This window comes from Triticum aestivum, chromosome 5B (genome assembly GCF_018294505.1).
Source record: "Triticum aestivum cultivar Chinese Spring chromosome 5B, IWGSC CS RefSeq v2.1, whole genome shotgun sequence".
In the NCBI taxonomy this organism is placed as follows: domain Eukaryota; kingdom Viridiplantae; phylum Streptophyta; class Magnoliopsida; order Poales; family Poaceae; genus Triticum; species Triticum aestivum.
Genome location: NC_057807.1, coordinates 713,570,128 through 713,585,356, shown reverse-complemented (window position 1 = coordinate 713,585,356; position 15,229 = coordinate 713,570,128). Strand labels below are relative to the sequence as shown.

Sequence of the window (15,229 nt, the reverse complement as noted above, 5' to 3'; positions counted from 1 at the left end):
AGGAACAATGATTTTGTGTCTTTCTCACTTTCTTGTTTCTCTTTTGGATGATATTACAAATGTTATAAAGAAATATTTGGAGTAAAACATTTTGATAAAAATCTTTAGCATGTATTTACTAATTTGTTTACATAACATAGAAAATATTAGTGCGTTGTAATTAAAATGTTTGGCGTTAATAAAATGGCATATACACTTAAAAAATCGGTGTACCATTCAACAAAAAAATATTCGTGATTTTTTTTTGAAAATATATGGTGATGGCATAATTAAAAAAATTCAAAAAAAATGTCTGAGAATTCTTTTAAAAATGTTCATAACATAAGGGATGCACATAGCATATAAACAATAGTTCTAGCACACCACCAGTATCTGCCATTTCTGTTATGCAAAAAAGCAGCAAATGAGTTGGTATCTTGGTCGTACCTAACAAAATACAATACTACAAGATTAAGCTAGCAAGTTTTCTGATGGCTTAATCAAATCTGCCACTTGCTGAAAAAAAAAGTTGTAGCTAGCTAACAGAGTATTGTCTCTACTTGTTCCTTGAAATAAAAGCTCTCTGCTTCTTAATTCCATGAGGTTACCTACCGCTGGAGCCTATTCGTTCAGGCTGCGTTCGGTTGAGAGGGATTTGGCAGGGATCGAAGTGGATTTAATCCTCTACAAGTCAAAACCTCCCCAAATCCCCTCCAATCCTCTTGTGGAGGGGTGTAACCGAACAAGGCCTCAAGGAGCTTTTTTGCCCACCTGCTCTACACAAAATATCACTATCTTTAATTTTCTCCAGGACCAAGGAGAAAAACACAACTCACATCCTCTATATGTGTCTGGTCAAAGACAGGCTCCGTATGCCTACCTCGCTGGACTCTTACACTTCACAAACACACAATATTCTCATCGGAGAGAGCAATAGCTTCACTGGAGAGCCATGAGCGGTCTCGGGGCTGTAATTGCCGGTGCCGTGGCGAAGCAGATCGTCGGCAAGCTGGGCGACTACGCTGCGTCGGAGGTCACTCTGCAGTGGAGATACAGAGAGGACATGTTGGAGTTGGGGGAGAAGATGAAAGATCTGGAGGCTGTGTTGGTTGATGCTGACGACAAGTCGCATCGAGGAGGAGAAGCTGGAAGAGTATTTCAGCGCTGGCTTACAAAATTTAAGCGCGTTGCCTACAACGTCGAGGATGTCCTTGATGAGTTGGAAGCTAACGAGCTCATCAAAAAGAGCCAATCCAAGGTATTCAATTGTTGATTCTTGTTTGTCTTATCTAAAAAGATACTGATTCTTTGATTAGCTGATTACATATGCCCGTCTTTACCCCTTCTTTTGTAACTAACGTGTAGCCTGGAAAAAAGATGCTGACTGCTTCAACTTTTATTTTTGCAGGTTAACTTGTGGTTCTCTAGAAACAATCAACTCGTGCAGCGAATAACCATGCCCCACAAGATGAAGAACGCGATGAAGAAAATTGGCAAAATTAAAAAGGAGGGCAGCACAGAGCTCAATCTCGTGCCTCTAGAATCAAGGGCAGAAGGAAGCAGAAACAATGAAACACTTGCAGCCAACTGGAATACTGACGGTGTGAAAACTGGAATAGTGGGGAGGGAAACCGAGAAGGACAAGATAATAAGCCTGCTACTTACAAGTGAAGAAGCCAACCAGGATATCTCCATCATCCCTATTGTTGGCCTTGGTGGCATAGGCAAGACAACATTGGCTGAATCGGTTCTTGCAGACACGAGGGTCAGTGTCTTTGACGTCTCAATCTGGGTTAATGTATCCAAGCAGTTTGATTTGCACAAAATTGGGGGTGCAATCCTGAAAAGAATGATGAATGGCACTATCAACCCTGACAACTGCGATTTGCAACAAGTTCTGAAAAAAGAACTTGCTACTAGAAGATACTTGATTGTTCTGGATGATCTCTGGGAAGAAGATGGAGATAAACTTGAAAGTTTGAAGCGGATGTTACAGCATGGCCTCAAGGGTAGCAGGATTATAGTAACTACCCGAAACCGAAGTGTAGTGCAACAATTACGCACTGGTTTTCTTTCAAATCAGAGGAAAATTTGCCCAGTTCCTGAGTCTGAGACAATAGAGCTGGGTGTTTTAGAACCTGTTGAGTGTTGGGAATTAATGAAGCAAAGGGCATTTGGGCCTGATGATGACCACAATGGCTTGGAAGAAATCGGAAAGCAGATTGCAGGCAAGTGTGGGGGTTTACCGCTCGTGGCAAATGCTCTTGGGCATGTAATGTCAGAGCTAAGGACCGTGGAGGCATGGGAACATATAAGAGACACCAAGGTTGATTTGGGTTTGAGAGATCAAAAAGAAACATTAGAGAGGCTAATGCCGAGCTATTACCATATGAAGCCAGAATTCAAACTGTGTTTCACGTACTTGGCAACCTTCCCCAAGGGCTTGGTCATGGACAACAATCATATAATCCAGCAATGGAATGCACTTGGATACATCAATTCAAGGCACGAAGGTCAAAGGTGCATCAACCACCTTTTGGGCATGTCATTTCTTCGGATTCCAGGATCTGCTTCGGTTAGTACATATAGACACCGTTTCTCTTGCATGGCTTTTCATTTCTACCATTATTTTTTCTTTTTTACTTTATTGATAGACTAGAACATGCCTTCATAGATTATACTCTATTATGGTTCTAGATTAGGCCCTACAGTTTGATTTTTTATTTATGTTAATGATTTAATATATCCATTTCTAAATTAAAATTTCTTATTAGTAACGATGACTTTAATTTTTTACTTTACTAGATCAGCTTTTTTTGACTATGTTCACTACAGTTACGCACCCCGTTGCCACGCAGGAGTGGTTCCTTTAATAATCACTCATCTTTATAATTTATACTTAGTAAGGAAGTTAAATATAGTTTGGAGTTAGTTGAAGCTTGTTGAACTAGTTAGTAAACAAGTCAACTTGACATCGAAAGAAATTCAAAAATTCAAAAACATATCTAGAGAAATATGTATGTAAATCCATTCCTCATATACATCATGTGCTTTATTAGCTCTACATGCTAAAAACAATTTATGAAAACCCATGGTTTCTAAATATACATATGTGTAAGCAAATTGTTTTGTATAAGGGCTCCACAGATTTTGAGGAAGTTGCAATTTTACTGAATTGATTTAACATTTTAACATTCCCTATTCTCAACTGGTTTTACATTTCTCTTTGCAATACTATATTGATAGTAGTTTCCTTTGCAGGTTAATCCAAGTCCATTGCATTTCAAAGCTCCTCCAGAACTCGTCATGCATGATTTGGTGCATGATCTTGCATCAATAATTATTGCTGATGAATTCATTGATATGGATGCTACCAAAAGCACCAGCTGGAACAAAGATCGTTACTGCAGACATGTGCAGTTAACCAACTTCAAGAATGATCCTGAGGTTTTCAAATATATTCCAGACAGGCTTAGATCCCTCCACTTTAGGGATTTGGGGGGACTGCGACTCCCAAAAAAGGCATTTTCTAAGTCCAAGTACATACGTGTCTTGGACCTAAGTGGACATTCAGCTGAATGCCAGTGTTCTCCAAGTAGCGTCGTGTTGCCATCTTCCATTAATCAGTTGAAGCTAATTAGGTATCTTGATGTCACAGGCTTGCCAATAAAGTCACTTCCTAAGAATTTTCATGCACTTCAAAACATGGAAACTCTTATTCTATCCAATTCCTTGCTTGAAACCTTGCCTGACGGTATTTGTCGCCTCAGCAAACTTTGCTATTTGGACCTGTCTAGCGTAGGATCCTCCGTAAGCTACCTCCATCACTAGGTGATCTCACTCGACTCTTTTTCCTCAATCTATCCGGGTGTCCTATACTCCAAGAGTTGCCTGAATCAATCTGTGACCTTGCATGCTTACACCACCTAGACATGTCAGATTGCTCTGCTCTTGAAAAGCTCCCTGATAAATTTGGTAGCCTCCCTAAACTCTCATTCTTAAACCTGTCAAGTTGTTCAAACCTCACCAAACTACCTGACAATATAAGCTTTCCGTGTTTAGAGCACCTGAACCTATCAATTTGCCATGAGCTAGAAAAGCTGCCAATTGATATCGGCCACCTTCCCAAGCTTGAGTTCATGGACCTGTCTGGTTGCTACAAGGTTTCAATTCTGCCAGGGTCATTTTGCCAACTTAATCATTTGAAGTACCTAGATCTTTCAGATTGTCATAACCTCAAAGAACTCCCTGAATCTTTTGGTCACCTATCCAAGCTTGAAGATTTGAACCTAACAAGTTGTGCTAAGCTCCGACAATTGCCTGAGTCGCTATGCAAATTGTTTAAGTTGAGGTGTCTCTATTTGTCATACTGTCTGATGCTCCGTGAGCTCCCCTCCTCATTTGGTGACCTTAACCTTCAAATACTGCGCATGAATGGTCTTTTACATATGAAGGACTTCCCTGATAACATTGGTGACATGACTAGTCTCACCCAGTTTGTGGTTGATAAAGGGTGGCCAATTTATAAGCGTCTAAATTTTGTGGGCATAGTAAAGCATCGTGTACATGAGATAGAGAGCAGAGGACGCAGCAGTATGGTGGATCTTGTGGGGTTGAATTGTTCAGAGCTGATACTTGAAGGTCTTCAGAATGTCAAGAATCCAGAAGATGCAGACCGAGTCAAACTGCGTGACAAATCAAATATTCGAGTACTACAACTTCATTGGGAAAACAAAGGAGGTAAATCTGTGCTCGACAGGCTCGTACCTCCTCGGGGTCTTGAAATTATTTGCCTATTTGGCTACACAAGCAAGGATTTCCCTAATTGGATGTTAAACATCTCGTCCTACCTCCCTTTTCTCAGTGAACTGGTTCTTGTAAGTTTGGAAGCATGTGATTGTCTTCCTCCATTCGGGGCACTGCCAAATTTAAGAAGTCTGTATCTAAAGCACATTCCCAACATTAGGATAGTCGGTAAGGAATTCTATGGGGAGGGCAGACCTTGTATGAAACTAAGAGCACTAGGATTGCGCAACATGGAGAATTTGGAGGAATGGTGGACAACAGAGTCAAGTAAAGAAAACAAAGAGTTTCTAATCCCTGGATTGCATCATTTGGAGGTAGACGACTGCCCAAAGTTGAAGTTCCTACCATATCCCCCAAGAAGTATGCATTGGGGTTTGAGCAACAGCGAGACAGTTTGGCCAGAGCGAGGATTCGGAATGCTCTCCTCTTCCATTGATCCTTCTAGAATGACTGTAGCATTCTGTAGTTTCTCTCAAGACATGTGGGATAGACTTCAACACTTTCCCACACTTGAGATGTTTAAGGTTGAATCTGTCAGTGGATTGAGGACATTGCCAGAGGTCATGACGTGCTTTACCTCTCTACAAGACTTTCACATCCAAGATTGTCCCAACCTGACATCCTTGCCTGAAAGCATGAAGAACCTCGCCGCTCTTAAAACACTAAGCTTGATACAGTGCAAAGGCCTAGAGATATTACCGGAATGGTTGGGACAGTTGACTTCCCTAGAAGAAATTGAAATCACTGATTGCCCCAACCTGACATGTTTGCCTGAAAGCATGAAGCACCTCGACGCTCTTAAAAAATTGTTGTTGGTCAAGTGCAATGGCCTGGAGATATTACCGGGATGGATTGGACAGTTGACTTCCCTGGAAGAAATTATAATTGACGATTGCCCCAACCTGACATGTTTGCCTGAAAGCATGAAGAACCTCACTGCTCTTACGAAACTGTGGTGATAAGGTGCAGAGGCCTGGAGATATTTCCTGAATGGTTGGGACAGTTGACTTCTCTATAGTTGTTTCACATCCAAGATTGCACCTGCCTGACATGTTTGCCTAAAAGCATAAAGAACCTCACCGCTCTTAAAATACTGAGGTTGATACAGTGTAAAGGCCTAGAGATATTACCGGAATGGTTGCAACAGTTGACTTCTCTAGAGGAAATTTATATCGGCGAATGCCACAACCTGACAACTTTGCCAGAAACCATACAGAGTCTCTCTGCTTTGAAGCTACTCAAAATTGTGTTTTGTCCAATATTGATTGAGAGGTGCCAAGGGGAGGATGCTCACAAGATTCGTCACATCCCCAAAGTCGAACTCAGCTGAGGCCATCCATATTTCCTCTCATTGGTTGGTGGCTACATACATGCTCTGCTCTCATTCTTGTTCGGTGCAGAGGAGAGGAGGTAAGCGGCTTGGAGCCTTCTTTTTCAAGTGTTGCAAGCCTATTGTTCCCATGTGGACTATAACACGAATCAACACTTTATCTTTCCTTGTGTGCATCATTTGTTGTAACTAATCTTGTTTTTTTAGAAAAGGAGGATGACCCCCGGCCTCTGCATCTGGGAGATGCATACGACCACTTTATTAATTATTCTCGAGGACCTTACAAAGTATTACAAACAATATACCTGAATCCACCATCTTGGCAACATATGCCGCTACTCTTATCCATATGATGAAGGGATGCTAGCTGGGCCCCTACCCAAACCACTCACCTAAACCTAACATCAAAAGCCGGAAGCCCCAGCCGAGCCACATACCGGGCCTGGGGCACAATCCGGTCAGACGCACTCTTGCGTCGTCGCCGCCATCTTCCACAGGTCCGTCTTCAGATGATATTGAGTCTTCTACCTTGTGAAGGCCACATCAGCCATCGACGTCACCATGATGCCAGAAGCTACCTCCTCCTGCGCGAGTCCATCTCCGCGCATCGGACGCCGAGCCTCCACGGCGCCATGCCGCCGATCTCCGCCGCCATCAATGAGTGAGATGAAGTACCGCTCCACCACGGCAAGTACAAGGTGAGGAAGGGCGAGGTCGCCATCGGAGACACGGTCGGAAGATAAGCACCGCAGCCACAGAGCTGCAACGCGGTAGATCAGACGGGCCGCCACCAGGAACCAGACAAACTCGCCATGCACACCCAGCATCCCCAGGCCCAAGTCGGCGCCTTCAAGAAGGTGACGACGATGTGGCGCCGCCGCCGCTTAGCCACCGGGGCTAGGGTTTTCACCCAGGCGTAGGGGAAGGGGGGAGGCAGGGGAGGTATAGCCTCGGCGCCGCCACCAAGGAGGGAAGGGCGTCCGGGACGCCATCGACGCCGTGACCGCCACCGGCGGCCAAAGGTTTCCCCCGGCCAAGCACCTTGCCGCCACCTCCGAACTAGCCACAACATGAGCCAGGCCGGCCGGAGGTCATGCATCACGAGCGGACCAGATCGCCTCCGATCTGACGAGGGGAACCCGGGGCCTCCCCGTGCCATGACCAGCGCCCACCGGGACCTCGCTGCCCGCGCAGCCGAGGGGATCCGGCTTACCTCACCGATGAGCACTCCCTGCCGTCGGAGTAGTGCCGTCCGCACCAGCGAGGCCGCCGCCTCAGATCCCACAAGCGTGCGCCGGCCGCCGAGTTCCGCCACCGCGCCCGAGGAAGGAGCCCCCCGCGGCCCCTACTCCAGGCGAAGGCAGGCGAGATCCCGCCGCCGCGGGCACCGCGCGGGCTTTGCCCGGCGGCGCCCGCCGGCGGCGGCGGGAGGAGAGGAAGGAGGTGGGGGTTGGGTCGGCGGCGGCTAGGGTTGGGCGCCCGGGGCTGCGTCCTTGAAAGAGTTGCTAACACTAAGAGACCAACTAATCTTGTTAACATTGAGAAACTGAACTAGCATCCTGCACAACAGACATGCCTTATTCATTATCTTGTCTGTTTCTGCTACTTGCTTAAATTGAAAATTTATCTCTTCAAGCAGGCAAATTTTCATTGTGCAGTAACATCTAATAGCTGACATCCACATGACCTGGTGCCCGAGGAGAGTAAAGAGTAACCCCGCCCGTCAGCTCCTAATTAAAGGCCACGACACCGTAAGGTTATTAATTTCAACTCAATGATTTTCTCGGTGATGCTTCATTTGTTCATGTGTATTACTGCTCTTACTTTCTATACCTGCTAATGTGTCTGCTGTGTTCCAGAGAGGAGCGTGCATCTTGGGCCTGGCTGTGCAAACTGCAGCAAAATACTAGTGGGTGTGCTGGCCCAGCATCACCGATCGATCCTGGTTAGTTGCTGTGTAATGGTTTGATTCAGGTGACTCTCAAATTGGGCCCGCGTCCGTTGCTGTCTAATTTAGCCGTGCTGAACTGACTCTGACTGGGAGAAGCCAAGCCATGCATGTACGTCAAGGATAAATAAACTTACTTATTCATCTGGTTTTTGTAAAGACATCTACTGTATCATGTTGTGCATGGTTCATGAGAGATGCTTATTTGCATGGAGCAGGCCGCAGGAATCAATCCCGTGCGTGCAGTCTGCTATCTGACCAGCAGCTTGGAGGTTGTCCAAGCTGCTGCAGTGCAGTTGCAGAGCCTGGAGCCTTGTTTCTTTTCTCAAGTAGTGTTGCAAGCCTCCTGTGCCTGAATGGATGGTTAGCTTGTGCAATTCCAGGCCAGCTTCTTTGTATTGGCTCTCTTGTTTGTTTCAATTCCAGGCCAGCACTAAATTTTCACTCTTCCATATAACATCCAGCTGAATGACATCCACACAACTTGGCCAATCATGCGTGCAGCCTGTTCTGAATTTCGCACAAGATCAATTTTCACAATGCGAATAAAGAGGCACGCAGAGCTCTCAAGGAAGCATGTTTTGCTGGTGGAAGAGCTCTCAAGTCTTGGCTGGCTGATGTTGTTGTTCTCCTCTACCAGTGCTTGTCAGCGATTACTGTCGTGATTCAGAAAGGAATTACGTAAACGGCATGCTTCTGCTCTGCTCCTTGCTGTATATATATTCCCCGTCAGCTCTGGGGCCACGACCCCGTAAGAACCATATGTTTTTTTTGTGTGTGTATCTTGTTTTTTATCTGTTGTGTTACTGCTCTTGCTTTGTATATTTTTTTTGAAAGATCCAGCTAATTGCTGGCTTGATTCAGATTAAGCAGAAAGCAGCGGAAGAACGACATGGTGAAGATCCGAAGATCAAAAGAAAAAGGAAAAACTGCGGCCCTAATAGCTGCAGAGAGCTACACCCACCACAAACAACAAGACTACACAACCGAAGCACCTGTCCTGAGCTAAGCATCACCACCGCATCTCGAACAACGCCGATCACCTCCGAAGACAGCCAGCTCCCACTACAACTTCCCTCGCCAACGCACCATCCACCCTGGAAGCAGGGGGTAGATGGCGGGACTTCGTCTTGGACTCATCGGTGAATTCGTACATTGCGCCTGGAGCTTCACCTTGAACAGCGGCGAGCACCGGAGGAGCGCCGCAAAGAGCTTCCTGGAAATGTCTCCAAACGTGATGCTCCCAACAGAGGAGCGACGTCAAACACGCCGCCATCACGCCGATCCAACACCGGACCTAGGATTTCGCCCGGAGACAAACCACCATCCGAGCACGAGGAAGATGTCGACACACCTCAGGCGACGCCTCCAAGGAGGAAAATGACACCCACAGGCGCCATCGCCACCGGCCGCTGGTCGTGCAGGACTTTCGTCCGTATCGCCGCACACCTTCGCTCGTGCCCACAGGAGCTCGTCCATGCAGTCTTGCACCGCCACCGCCGCAGAACCTAGTCGTAGAAGCCATGGAGTCGTGGTCCACCCCGCCCACGGCGAGCCTACAGTGACCAAAACAGTCCTTGCATCCCGCATCAATCACGGCGGGAGCCGCCTGCTCCAGCATCACTGGACCAACGCGCAGGGCCGGCGCGCGTCCAGCACACCACAGATCTGGCCAGGTTCGACCAGATCCGGCCGCCTCACGCCGGAGGGCCTCTGCCCCGCCAGCCCGCGCCGAATCCGAGGCAACCACCAGCACGCCACCCTCGGATCTGGCCAGGCCCGGCCGCCACTCACCCGGAGGGGCAAGCCACGCCGGCCCCGCGACCGCGCGCGCTCCCTAGCCCCCCGCGAGGAGCGACCGCGGACCTCCACGCGCCCTCGCCTGGCCGCCACCGCGCCTGCCCCGGGCCGCGTGCGCACCCTCGCCTGACCGCCACCGGGCCAGGCCGCGCACCACGCTCGCTCGCCCCGGACGTGCGCCCTCGCCGGCGCCAGATCCGCTCGCCTGGCCGCCTCCGCGGCAGACTGCGCCCCGCCCTCGCCGGCGCCAGATCCGCCCTCTCCTGGCCGCCCCCACGCCAGATCCGCTCGACTGCACGCCGCTCCTGGCCACGCGCGCCACCACGGAAGCCGGACATCCCGCGCCACCCGCGCCTCGTGGGGAGGGAAGGACCCCGCCGCCGCCGACGCACACACGGGCTTTGCCCGGCGCCGTCCCCTGGCGGCGGCGAGGGAGGGGGAAGCGAAGGTGTGGGAGGCGGCGGCGACGGACTAGGGTTTCGCCCGGCCGCTCGCGGGAGCGGCGCGAGCGAAGAGTATGTGGTCTCCCTTCAACAACAATAGTGTTTTTTTTTTTGCTTTGTATATACTTGTTGATGTGGCTACTGTCTTTCAGATAAAAAAGGACGTGCTGGTCAGTTGGTTGATGATGCTCTGGACTGGACGGAAAGGATGAATAATATATACCACGCCTGGTGCCCGCTCTCCAAAGCTCCATCTCATTTACTTATTCGTCTGGTTTTGTAAAGTCATTTATTTATAAATAAAGTTTGTCGATGGTTCATATTGACATGTTTACTCAAAACATGATATAAAAAGTAAAAGAGTGAATAAATCATTAAACTTCTTAATATTTTAATTCATGATTTGTTTTTGATTTAGTTTTAAAAAATGGAACAAAATTTATAAAACCCGAACATTTTTTTTTTGAAACACGAAAAAAATTGAAACTTCTAACATAATTTGAAAAAAATGAACAATGTTTCTGAACAATTTTTAATATTTGAACATTGCTTAAATTTTAATAATTTATGAAAAAAATTAAAATAAGAAAGGAAGTACAAAACGAAAAAAGTAATGAAAAAAAAGCAAATGAAACAAAACCTTCTACAGAAGGTTCCCAAAACAGGACTGAAAAGCTTTTTTTTTTCTTAGACACTCTCGCCAAGTGTTTTAGATACATGCCTGCCAAAATCAAGAGTTAAAACGTGCATAGCGAGATGGTGAGTCTCAAAATTCGAGCTCCTAAACTCGTGAACGACATTACAAACCAAAAAACTCCGTGAGCGTTCTATTATTTTATGTACTATGGCCCCACATATATATAGGTCTTTTGCAATTGCATGTCCTTCACGAACGTTTTTTTAGGGGTCCTTCAGCTTCTAGTGTGGCCGGATCTGAAAATCTATGCGTACAGCAGAGATGGGCTGGGCCAATTGATCGACAGTGTTGTCTGGGCCTCGGGCGTTGCCCTCGCCACTGCGGGCGCCCCTATTCGGGGCGATTCCTATAAGACGCGCGCGAGCGTCAAGGGGCGCTCCTATACGGCGCTGCAGGCGCCCGTTCGCGCTCCTGCGCCTGCAGCGCCCCCGCGCTGGGCAGGCCCACTAACCGTGGTGACCAGTAAACACAAAAACCTCCCCAAAAGAAATAGAAAATAATAATGCTCTCTACACGGTTCGAACTTGTCACATCGTGTTAACATACAGGTGCCACTAGCCAGACAAGCTACTTGCCGTTGTTGATTAGTGCAAGAGGCGAAAGCATAATAACAGGGCTGCAGCGCTATTTTTTTTGAATTAATTGGAAAAAAGATCGTGATTTTTATAAAAGTTATCATCGACTTTGCAAAAGCTTCATCGATTTCGAAAAAAAGTTCATCAAATTTGAAACAAAAGTTCATTGATTTTGAAAAAAGTTCACTGGATTTAAAAAAAAGTTCACCGGATTTGAAAAAAGTTCACCGGATAAAAAAAGTTCACCGGATTTGAAAAAAGTTCACCAGAAAAAAATTGACCAAATTCGAAAATAGTTCACTGGGTTTGGAAAAAAGTTAATGTATTTGAAAAAAAGTTCACCTAATTCGCAAAAAGTTCACTGGGTTTGGAAAAAAGTTCATTGATTTTGAACAAAACTTCATCAAATTCAAAAAAGTGCACCGAATTCGAAAAAGAGTTCACCAAATGCGTAAAAAATAGAATTAGAAAAAAAGCTCCGGCGAATTTGAAATTTTCATAAAAAAATATCACGCGTTTAAGAAAAAGAAAAAAGATAAAAGAAAAAAGGAAAGCTTCGTGAAAAGAAAGAATAAAAACGTGGAAAGAAGAGAGATTGCATGACCCATGGTGGTGTCGTAGTGGTTAGTATGACTTGCTTTCCGTGGAGTGGTCTTGAGTTCAAATCTGGGTCGCGCTGCTGTTTTTTTCATCCTTTCCAGAAAAGAAAAACGTAGAACGGGCCGGCCCAGCTCGGACTGCTGTAGGCGCCCGTTTGCAGATTGCACTGTAACGGGCGCCTGCAGCGCCAAATAGGAATTGCGAGGGTCAAGGCGTCGCTGCTTCGCTGAAGCAAAGCGGGCGATCGACGAGATACGGGCCGGCCCACTTGAGCTAGGAATTGGTTTTGGAACCTTCCAGAAGCTCTCATTTTTTTCCCTGTCCGTTGCTGCATGTAACATGCAGTTTTTCCTCTTTTGGCTTTGCTTGGAAAAGTTTTAGAAACAAACAAACAGGAGCTGTAATAAGTGTTGGATGAATAGCAACTAGTATTTCCTCAGGGCCAAAGGCCATTATATATACATGTGTGTCAAAGTGCAGAAAACCCATTATAGAACGGGGATATACCGAAAAGGGAATATACACATCTAACACCCCCCGTCAAACTCATGGTGGATCAACAACACTGAGATTGGAGAGAAAAAAGGTATGCTGCGCTCGAGTCTGTGCCTTCGTGAAGAAGTCAGCCAACTGTAACTCTGAGGGCACATAGTGAAGAGCGAGAATCTGATCCTACACAGCATCACGCACAAAGTGGGCATCCACACCGATGTGCTTGGTGAGCTCATGCTTCACCGGGTCACGCGCAATACTGATAGCACCAGTACTGTCTGACAGTAAGGGAGTCGAGGTAGGAGCCGACACACCAAAATCCTCAAGTAACCATCGCAACCAGATCACCTCGGCCGTCAACATAGCCATGGCTCGCAAATCAGCCTCAGTACTCGAGCGAGAAACGGCAGTCTGTTTCTTTGTCTTCCAGGCAATCAGAGAGCCACCAAGAAAGACACAGTAAGCAGACAACGAGCGTCGATCAGAGGGATCACTAGCCCAGGTAGCATCAGAGTAAGCCTGGAGCTCAAGAGAACTGGAGCGAGGAAAGAAAAGGCGCTGAGAGATTGTGCCACGAAGATATCGTAGAACACGGAGGAGGTGACTATAGTGGACAGAGGTGGGGGCTGAAACAAACTGACTCAAGATGTGAACGGGATAGGAGATGTCAGGACGCGTAACAGCAAGATAGACAAGGCTACCGACGAGGTGACGATAGCGAGTGGGATTAGGGAGAGGGTCACCATCAGAGGCACGAAGCTGAACGTTGAGCTCCATAGGAGTCACAAAAGTGCGGTCATCACTGAGAGCAGCTCGAGCAAGAAGATCCTGAATGTATTTCTCTTGAGAGATGTAGAAGCCATCAGAGGTGGAGGAGATCTCAATCCCAAGAAAATAGCGAAGAGGGCCGAGATCAGTCATAAGGAACTGCTCATGAAGGCGGGCCTTAACAAAGGCGATGTAATCAGTGTCGTCACCAGTGATGATCATGTCATCAACATAGAGAAGGAGAAGAGTCCGACCACGAGGAGACGTGTGAACAAACAGTGCGGGATCATGGTCACTGGGCAAGAAACCAGCCGCGGTCACCACAGATGCGAAGCGCTCAAACCAGGCGCGAGGGGCCTGTTTGAGACCATATAGAGAGCGGCGAAGTCTACAGACCATACCACCAGGAGCATAGTAACCCTATGGTGGCTGCATATAAACCTCCTCACGCAACTTACCATTGAGAAAAGCGTTCTGAACATCAAGTTGAGAGATAGACCACTGACGAACAGAAGCCACAGCAAGAAGAGTGCGGACAGTGGTCATGTGGGTCACAGGAGCGAAAGTCTCATCATAATCGCGCCCCTGCTCCTGCTGAAAACCACGGGCCACAAGACGAGCTTTGTAGCGCTCAAGAGAACCATCAGAGCGAGTCTTAAGCTTGTAGACCCACTTGCAGGTGATGGGACGGACACCAGAAGGGAGGGGAACGAGATCACATGTGCCAGAGCGCTCAAGGGCAGCAAGCTCCTCGGCCATCGCAAGCTGCCATTCAGGCTGAGTCATGGCAGTGCGATAGGAAGTGGGCTCAGTCAAAACAGAGAGACCGTACCGATCAGGGGAGTAGCGATCAGGCGGAGGGCGAGGCCAAGCATGGAGGTTCTGAACCAGGGGAGGCGTGAGAGGTGCAGCAGAGGTGGAAGGCTCTTCAGAGGAGACATCCTCAGGACGAGGGCGACGAGTATAGTGGAGAGGAAACGGGGAGAGAGGACGACAGACTGGAGATGATGGTGGAGAGGTGGAGGAGGAGGAGGGAGAAGATGGGGTCGGTGGTGAATGAGAAGGAAGGAGAGGTGCCAGAGGAAGAGGTGACACAGGAGGCACGTAGTGGGGCGTATCGGGAAGAAGAAGGAAGGAAAGGTCATCGACAGAGAAACTCGAGGAAGAAGAACGTGGGTAGTAAGAACGAGACTCATCAAAAGTCACATCACGCGAGATGCGCAAGCGACGACCCACAGGATCCCAACATCGATAGCCCTTGTGCTCATCACTGTAGCCAAGGAAAACACACTCAACCGACTGAGCAGTCAGTTTGGTGCGTTCTCGGGGGGCAAGAAGAACATAGAACACACATCCAAACATACGAAGAGCTGAGTAGTCAGGAGAGTGACCAGTGAGACACTCCATAGGAATGCCACCCTGCAGAGCAGTCGATGACTGAATGTTGATGAGATAGGTGGATGCAGAAACAGCCTCAGCCCAAAAATGGGGTGGAAGGGAAGCAACAATCATGAGCGCATGAGCCGTTTCAAGCAAATGACGATGCTTGCGTTCGGCAATGCCATTCTGAGCATGAGCCCCAGGACATGAGAACTGGGCAAGAGTACCCTGTTCCGCTAGAAAACCACGCAACAGCTGAGAGATATACTCCCCAGCAGAGTCAGCACGAAAAGTACGAATGGGCGTGGCAAACTGAGTGTGAACCATGGCAGCAAAACGTTTGTATATAGAGAGAACCTCGCTACGAGATTTCATGAAGTAGAGCCAAGTGTAGCGAGAGAAATCATCAAT

The 15,229-nt window shown here is 47.5% G+C and overlaps 1 pseudogene; it reads left to right on the top strand.

The window, feature by feature from the left end:
* The first annotated feature begins 931 nt into the window (after positions 1-931).
* Positions 932-6,381, top strand: LOC123114505 (putative disease resistance protein RGA3; annotated as a pseudogene).
* The last annotated feature ends 8,848 nt before the right edge of the window (positions 6,382-15,229 follow it).